Source organism: Phascolarctos cinereus, unplaced genomic scaffold, assembly GCF_003287225.1.
Source record: "Phascolarctos cinereus isolate Bilbo 61053 unplaced genomic scaffold, phaCin_HiC Scaffold_726;HRSCAF=1367, whole genome shotgun sequence".
NCBI classification, from domain to species: Eukaryota; Metazoa; Chordata; class Mammalia; order Diprotodontia; family Phascolarctidae; genus Phascolarctos; species Phascolarctos cinereus.
The window spans coordinates 181,130,468-181,138,540 of NW_027556098.1; the positions used below are offsets into that span (position 1 = coordinate 181,130,468).

General features: G+C 33.6%; 1 pseudogene; it reads left to right on the forward strand.

Moving 5' to 3' along the window:
• On the forward strand, positions 1-3,582 carry LOC110207131 (olfactory receptor 8D1-like; annotated as a pseudogene).
• The last annotated feature ends 4,491 nt before the right edge of the window (positions 3,583-8,073 follow it).

An 8,073-nucleotide genomic window follows, 5' to 3' on the forward strand; every position in this document is an offset into this window, starting at 1 on the left:
ATGAAAAATTGTATCTTTCAGGTTTGTAGATAAGAGAAGATTTTATAATGAAAGAAGAAATGGAGAAGATCGCAGCAAGTGAAATGGATAATTTCTATTACCTGATATTAAAAAAGTTTTATTCAAACAAAACCAATACAACCAAATTTAGAAAGAAAGCAGAAACCTGGAAGGAGGGGGCGGGGATGATTGCAGCAAGTTTCTCTGATAAAGACCTCATTTCTCAATTATATAGGAACATTAGTCAGATTTATAAAAATAAGAGCCATTTCCTAATTGATAAATGATCAAAGAATATGAACAGGCAGTTTTTCAAAGAAGAAATCAAAGTTATCCATAATCATATAAAAATGCTCTAAATTACTATTGATTAGAGAAATACAAATTAAAATAACTCTGAGGCACCACCTCACACCTATCAGAGTGACTAAGATAACAAAAGAAAAATCACAAATGCTGGAATAGATATGAAAAAATCAGCATGCTAATGAACTGCTGGAGTTGTGAACTAGTCCTTTCATTCTGGAAAAAAATTTCTTACTATGCTCAAAAGACTATAAAACTGTGTCTACCCTTTGATTCAGCAATACGACTGACTACTAGGTGTGTATTCTAAAAATATCAAACAGATGAATAAGACCTATGTTTGCTAAAATACACACACACCTATGCTCTTGGTGTTGGTAAAAATTGGAAATTAAGAGGATGTTCATTAACTAACAACTGAAAAATACGTGTATATGATTATGATGAATATTATTGTGCTATAAGAAATGATGAGAAGGATAACTTCAGAAAAACCTTGGAATACTTAGATGAACTAATGCAAAGTGAAATGAGCAGAACTAGGAGAACATTGTATATAGTATCAGTAGCATTGCAATATTGATGAATTGTGAAAGACTTAGCTACTCTGATCAGTATAACTATCCAAGAGAGTTCTGAAGGAGTCATGACAAAAAATGCTGTCCGCCTCTACAGAGAGAACTGATTAACTCTGAATTAAAGTCGAAGTGCAATTTTTTCACTTTATTTTTCTTGCTTTTTTTCCAACATAGCTAGTATTAAAATTTGTCTTCCATGGTTTCACAGGTATAATTGATACAATATTGTTTACCTTCTCAACATATGGGGGAAGGGAAAGAGAAATTTTGGAACTCAAAATGTTTAAAAGAATGTTAATAATAATAAATTCAAAGAAAAAATTTAAAAGTTGTTATTAAGTTGCAAAGAGCTATATGAATGTAATATGTAAATAGTTTAAGTTCTAAGGCAGAGAAAACAATCCATTTTAAGCTTTTATGTTTTAAAAGAAGACCAGTGTCCTCTGCACTCTTCACAAGACTCAAGTTAAGTACCCAAATTCCATCTGCTTTTTATGATGTTGGAAATAAAAAAATAATTTTGGTGAGGCAATGTCATACTTGCCTTTAAGCAGAGCTTTTCATGATTCCGTATTTAGATATGATTTTAACTGATTTTACAAATTTCTTATTCTTTATGTCATGTATTCCAATCTTTCTTCTTTAGACTGGTGGTTCAAATTATATCCTCTCTCCATAATGTGCCCTGGAGCTCCTATTTCTCCTCTGATAGAAAAAAGAAATGAAGCTCAATATCCATTCAAGCTTCCCTCATTCCAGACAATGAGTTCCAGGAGGTGAATTCAGGACCTCTTGCCCCTTTCTTTTTCAGTCTGCTCCTGTAAAGATAATATACAACCCAGAATCTACCCAGCTTCACTATACCTGCTACTTAAGAATTTCATCCATGGAAGTAATAGGACTCATCATTATAAAGACAAAAATTGTCAAATCTAGAATTCAGCTCCAAGTTTTTTGAACATATTTATCCCTCTGAAGAATCACAATCCCAGTGTCCCTCTAAGTTGTCTAGATCTAGAACATGGACTTGAGGTCTGTGGACTAGTATTTTTTTTAATATTTTGATAACTGAATCTCAAAATTTCTATTTTCCTTTGCAATCCTATGTAATCCTATCCTATTTTATGCATTTAAGAATATTATTCTGAAATGGAGTCCATAAGTTATACCAGAATATCAAAACGGTCTATGAAATGAAAAAGTCGGTGATCCCTTGTCAAGAACAAAATGTGTAAGCATTCAAGAGATATCACAGAATCCCCAAATTAACAAATCCTGAACAACAATGAACACTCTAATATTACTGATAATTGCATGTGTCTTAGTTTACAAAATAGATGACTTTCAGAATATTAGCATTCAAATTAATTTTTAAAAATTGTAACATGCTTCCCTCTAAACTAGTTGTTTCTATGTGGTCCCTAATTTCTTAGTGATGTGTGGTTATCACCAACTATGGTTCCCTACATTATGGGTTTAATATCTCTGCCCTCTATCATATTTTTTTTCAAATGAATAACTAGAAAATGACCCCCTTAAATTAAGAAATACTTAGAAGGAAATAATGGCAAAGTAAAATAAATGTTAGACTTGATATCAGGAAAAGTGGATTGGAGTCTTGACTAGGACACCTACTAACAGATGGAGAGAAACAGAGATAGACTGGCAAACCAATAAAGAGAACATAAAAATCTTGTTTTGTTACTAAGACATTTTGCACCTCTGCAGATTTCCACCCTAATTATTGGAAGAAAATGGCAATGATAAATAACACCATTGTGACAGAATTTATTCTCTTGGGCTTAACAAACCAAACTGAGCTCCAGATACCACTCTTCCTTTTGTTTCTAGGAATCTACTTAGTCTCCGTGGTAGGGAACCTCAGCTTGATTTTATTGATCTGAATCAGTTCTCAGCTTCATACTCCCATGTACTATTTCCTAAGTAACCTGTCCTTCATAGGTCTCAGCTACTTCTCTATCATTATAGCCAAAAACATTGGAGAACTTTGTATCAGAGAAAAAATTATCTCCCATCTAGGGTGCATTGGTTCAGTTCTTTTTCTTCCTCTTCTTTGTGACTGGTGAATTCTACCTGTTGATGACTATGGTCTATAAGTGTTATGTAGCCATCTGTAGACCCCTGCTCCATAATGTCACCCCAGTGCTGTGGTTCTCTTCCCTGCTGGTGGCAAATGTATACACAATGTGGGGCATTTGGGTCATTGTTCATACAAGCTGCCTAGCCAGATGGTCCTTTTGGGGGGTACAGTATTATACATCATTATTCCTGTAATGCTCTCCCCTTCTGAAGCTCTCTTGTTCCAGCACCTACATCAATTAACTTTTGGTGATGATTGTTGATGGATTTAATTTGTTGGTCACAACTCTGCCCATCTTGGTCTTTTACCATTTTGTTCTTCTGAGCATCCTTTACATGCAATCTACAAAGGGTTATTGTAAAGCCTTCAGCATCTGTGGTTCCCATCTGGTAGCTGTTTCTGTTTTTTATTTTTATGGTTCCATTAAAGTATTATATACCAGCTTCCAATAGTGTGTCCCAGGAGAAAGTAGCCTCAGTGTTTTATTCCACAGTGATCTTCATGCCGAACCCCTTGATCTATAGCCTGATTTACAAGGATGTGAAGGATGCACTAAGGAAATTCATGAATGGCAGACTGTTTTCAAGGTCCACATAGCAAATACCAAATCTAAAGATCATTAAAATATTGATTTTCTTTCTAATTCTTCCTAGACTTCAAAGATGACTATCCAGAATAGGTCTCATGTTAGACAACATAGTAACGAAAGCAAATACATGTCTGTCCTCCACAGTGTCTGTCCTCCAAAGGCTGCCTCCAGCTGAATAGAGCCTTCCAGTCCACACCTATGCCTGCATTCCCTCTTTTCCCCAGTTGCACTTGCATATTGTACTTCAAATTATTTCAAGGCTGTGCTCTCAAAGAAGGGCCATGATAATGACTACTTTGGTTTCACATTGGAGGGCTGAACAAGATGGCCTTTAGGAACCCTTCTAAATTCTCTGATTATGATGTAATGATTTTAAGTTATTTATTTGACTTTGTTCAAAAAAACCTAAAGGTCTATTCACTACTCTTCTACTTTTAAGAAGCATTATTTAAATAAATCAACTGGAACAAAAAAGATTCCTCACCATAACATTTAATACTGAATTCATACATATTAAGTTCTTAAGATATGCTTATTGAATTTAGTTGAATGATATGTAGTCATAAGGTGTGCCATATCTTTCTGTTCTTCTTGTCTTTTGGATTTTTTTTTATTTACCTGTTACCACATGCTTTTTCCTGAGTAGAAAATAAAGTCCTTGAAGACAGTATTGATTTTGTTTTTGTCTTTATGCAGCTGGTGGCACAATGGATAGGTTTCTGGGCTTGAGATCAGGAAGATCTGAGTTAAAATTTGACCTAAAACACTTACCAGTTCTATGACCTGGGCAAATCACTTAACCTCTGCCCACCTCAGTTTTTTTTCAACTAGAAAATGAGAATAATATTATCTACCTCCCAGATGTGTTATGAATGTCAAATGAGGTAATATTTGTTAAAAATGCATGTCATTGCCTGGCATATAGTGGTTGCTATTCAAATGCTTATTATCCCCTTCTTTATATCCCTAATTTCTTTTGATATGTTAGACTCTTAATAAATACTTGCTGAACTATATTTACTTAAATAGCAACTTTATGTAAAAGAAAATATTGAATCTATTTGAAGGTTTTTGTAATCCAAACAATTAGACCTAATTTTGAAGCAAAGAATGAATGGGATTGAAGGGGTAGGAGATAGTATTTTCTATAGGAATGAGCCCTTAAATGCTAAGGTAAAGAGATGCAAAAGAGGACATCTTATGAAAGCATTTGGGGAGATTGTTTTTGCTGACTCCAGTCCACACCATTACTACCACATACAAGCTTGACTCTTGCTCCCCCTACCAGCAGAGGAATTCTATTCTTCTCTAGTCTCCAGAAATGCTCATGGGAATGTCATTATCTAGAGACAAACATACTCCACGCAATTTCTTCTTTTCCAGGGACACTAACCTCTGGAGAAAAGACATTATGATGGAGCATCTACTCTCATTCGTTTCCTCAGGGAAATTTTCCTTGAGATAATCCTCGGACAAATAAAAATGCTCCCTCATCTAGACAAAGGAGTTTAAAGAGAAGGTTGCTATTCCTAATTGTGCCTGGTAGCCCTTGAGGTATTGAGGAGAGACCTTCTTTCTTTCTTATGGCCTTAAAATTATCCACAACTTCTTCAGAAATGTTTAAAATAATCTCACCTTTGAAACATCATCATCAAAATAGTTATTGTTGCAGCAATAACTATTATGAATTATTCTAACATTATAAGAGATTGAGGAAAATAATCAGTCCTCTGACTCTTCTAATTCTGACAGGAATAAGGTAAATAACCAAATACATATGCTTGAACTAAGAAGTACTCGTGAGCTGAGGAGGGCATAAGGATGTCTGAGAAACACACAGTACAAGTTTATTGGCTAACTGATATGTTGAGAAATAATTTTCTTGAAAGTTTTTTATTCACTAAAATTTTTTTACAAAAATTATGTTACAAAGGGACTGTGATCTTAGTCCATAAGATGGTACCCAGAATGATAGAATTAGAGCTTTCTGAAGCATTGATGTACATGTTAACACAACAAGGAGGAAATGGAGTTTTGAGGAGTTGGTTGTCCTTAGAAATGTTTATAGATGTGTTTATGTATCATAAACAACTTAATAAGAGATGAATGAGGGCTGAGATATTCATGTTAATGTGTTAAAAATATCTTTGTCCATCAGAAATTATTAAAGTTAAACGATGGCTTTGTAAATGGTAATTTAAAAAATTTTTCTTTCATTGGGCTTTTGTTTCATACACTTTGAGCTGGTAAGGAACTTGGAGCTCATTCATTCCAGCTCTGTCCTTAAAGATGAGGAAATTGAAATCTTTAGAGGTTAATTAATTGTCTAATGTCACACAGGTAGCAAGTAACATGACTAGAATTTGAATCTGGATACTCTGCCCATGGTCTTTCTAAGATACCAGGTTTTCTTAATGACTTTCATCTTAACTAGAGAGAAGTTTATGAGATCAAGGACTAGCTCCTTTCAGGTAGGAACTGTTTCATTTTTTGTACTTGTATCTCCAGCTCCTAGCACACATAGTACCTGGCACATAGTGTAGATACTTAATTAAAAACTTGTTGGTTGGTTGATTAATTCAGTGTATCTTATCTGAATTTTTACAACACCTGCTGTGTTCTGCAAATCAGCTGCTGAAAACATATTTATTGAATGATGGAGTAAAAAAATGAATATTTTAAGGTGCATTTCAGGGAATATGAAATCAGCTTGGAAAGGTAATTGCTTCCAAACTGTGGATGACATTGATTGCCAGGCAAAGGTATCTGAAATTTACTCAATGTACAATATAAACTCACTAACAACTTCTGAGGAGAGTAACAACATGACCAGATTTATGCTTAGAAAAATTTCTCTGAAAATTATGTGAAGGATTAATTGGAGGGGAAAGAGAATTCAGTAGGGAAGATCAATAGGAGGCTTTTGTAATAGTCCAGAAAAGTGATAATTTGGGCTTTTATTCATACAGGAACATGGGAATTTCAAAGTGAGAGGCACTGTGACAGAAAGAGTCAGCCTTGGAGTCAAGAAAACCTGGGATCAAACTTATCTCTGATAAATTCTAACTTTGTGTCCTTGGAGAAGTTACTCAATTTTTTAGTGGCCCTAAGCAATTTTGAAAAGAAGAATTTGCAGATAAGTTGCTTATTTGCTTTTTCAAAGGAAGTCTTCCTCAATCCTTAACCACTGTGACTTTACAGATATGTACATCTCTCAGAAATGAGGTTATGGAAGAAGAACTTTAAAAATATTTAATTACTACTTTTCCTGTCATTACCATTTTTTTCTGGAAAAACATCATAAAATGGATCTGTATTCTTTTGGGAAATGGTGCCTTTATTTTTTGTGAAAATAATGTTATTTTTAACATTTGTTTTTACATCATCTACAATTCCCAAGAAAAGTCTTATTCCTACTACTTCCAAAGAAGTATTCAAAAGATTAAAAGAGAACACAGAGAGAAAAGAGAGACAAAGAGAAAATTCCGTAGAATAATAACAAAAATCTAGCAGTGATACACACCATAGTTCCTATATATTCAAAGAAGGTAAGTAAGCATTTTCTCATTTTTCTTCTTTGAGGCTGAACTTGATCATTAAAATTTGACATCCTTCAATTTCAATTTTTATATTGTTTTGCTTTATATTGTTTTGAAGTATTGTAATTATTATAGTGTATGTGTGTGTGTTTGTGTGTGTATTCTTGCTTCACTTTGCATAAATTTATATCTTCCTATATTTCTCGGCATTCATCATATTTATGGTACCTTTGATCTTGATTGCTATAATATAATTTCCTTTTTATTATAGTCTTGAAGCTTGATACTTTTGAATCTTGAAGAATGGAACTGTGTGTTATTCTCCATTGACATCTTAAGGAATATGTTTAAGCTATCACACAGCTTCAATTTTTATGAGAAATGTTATTTTCTGTTTCTTGAAATGTAGAAATTAGATTTTTTTCTTTCTCACTGTTCAGAAAATCCAATAGTCGTTATTTTTTCCTTGATATTTCCCCCTACATCTGTTACAATTGCCATTGCTGTTTCTGAATCTTTGCATTCAAATAATTTTCAGGTTTTCCTTTTTGTTTATGATAATATTTCCACCATTCTATACTCCAGAAAATAAATTTACTTTACATTATATGAATTACTTTGTTTCATCATCATCTTGTTTTTGGACTTCCTAATTAGACGCAGTTCTTCCTTTATTTCATTAAACTGTTGTTTTTATTGTAGACAGAATTTATGGTGCTGGTATGGATTATTCCATAGAATATTGGAAATCTCTCTCAAATCTTAGACTTGTGTACTATGATCGAGTTTGACATTAATAGTTTATGAATAGTTGTGATATTTGGGGATGCTGGGAGTTCAATAAGAAATCATATCTTTCATAAGATCTTAGGTCATCAGACATTGGCAAATAATCATCTTTGCCTAATAGGATTCTTCTCTTCCATCTCCACAGATTCCCACCTCAACTTTCAGAGGACA